General features: G+C 40.1%; 1 pseudogene; it reads right to left on the bottom strand.

The window, feature by feature from the left end:
* The window catches only part of LOC107016832, a 10654-nt pseudogene continuing 9204 nt past the window's right edge, over positions 1-1450 (bottom strand).

Raw genomic sequence — 1450 nt, 5'->3', positions numbered from 1 at the left:
TCAGCTTGAAGATCCATCCAACAAACAAAGATCCCATATTAACTTCAAGTTGTTTTCCAGCATTTCAAACATCAGATCTTCGTCCATTGTTTGCTTCTGCATGCATTTTTTGTATGAGAATGAAAATCAAATCAATTATTCAGCAATGAAGAACAGATCAAAGGACAGGGCCGTCTCAACAAGTTTGGTACATGATATATACAATATAATAGTCTAAGCTTATGATGCTAAGGACACTACAATATGGTTTGGAGTAAAATCATACCATCCATCATGTATATCATGCAGTGACATATAAAATTATAACTCAAAAAGAAATTTTGTTGCAAGTATGGAAAGAAAACATACTCGTAACTCTGATATAATTCCAGGCATTTTCAGGAAAATCTCCTGTGTAACCGCACTAGTTGAAGAATATCTGAAATCAAATGGATCTGCATGCTGAAGCTTAAATCTAATTGATGAACTTCTATATGATTTTGCAGTTGTGTGACCTGTTATATTCTAGGTGTTTTGATGATCCTCACAAATGCAGGGACCTGGTTCCTGGCAGAGTGCTCTCGTTCAGATACAAATGGGGTACAGTCATAAAAGCTGTCATGTCAGGTGGTAGGTGAAAAGTGCAGTATCCTACACCAATAAGAAGAGCGAACGAGATTGTATGTTTCAGTATCTCGCAAATGCAGGGACCTGGTACCAGACAGAGTTTCCTCCATCAGATACATAATTGGTTACAGCTGTAAAGCTGTCACGTCAGAGGTTGGTAAGGCGTCAGTGTACTACACCAATCAGAATGGAGGAGGGTGTTTGTCCAACGGATAATAACTCTTTATGTTTGATACTTTTAACATGACAAACACCATATTATATTCATTCATCCAAAGAAGGAAGTCAGCCAGCAAGCCTTTTCAAGAACTCATATAGAAGTTTGCAAGGGACCTGGTTCCCGCAAGCAAGGGACCTGGTACCCGCAAGATTGCGACGTGAAAAGGATGAAAAGACAGCTGTCAGAAAAGCTGTCATCTCTGATGCGGTAGGTGCACAGCTTTTCCAACAGCAGGCCTTCAGCCAATGGGATGACTTCAACGAATTTGTGGGAATTTATATTATCTCTTTCCAACAAACACAAATTCAAGACTTGGCAAATTAAATTTGGATTTTCTCTGAAAATTCACAAGCTTGAACAGAAGGCCATCTTCAAGGAAGAACATTGCTCAACTCAACAGAAGGACCTGATAGAGTTTCTTATTTGAGTATTGCAGATGAAACAAACCCAGGGACCTAGTAGAGGTACCAGGCTCTCATGATGACGAGCCAGTCGATTGCCAGCTGGAGACGGTACAGAAAGTAGGTGCACACTTCCCGATGGCGTCAGAAAGTGTGACTCTTCCAGCCAATGGCAAAGAAGTTTAGGAAAGTGACTTGCCCATATAAAAGGCACTTTCCTAAA

This window comes from Solanum pennellii, chromosome 4, assembly GCF_001406875.1.
Source record: "Solanum pennellii chromosome 4, SPENNV200".
NCBI classification, from domain to species: Eukaryota; Viridiplantae; Streptophyta; class Magnoliopsida; order Solanales; family Solanaceae; genus Solanum; species Solanum pennellii.
This window is presented reverse-complemented; position numbering and strand designations above follow the sequence as displayed.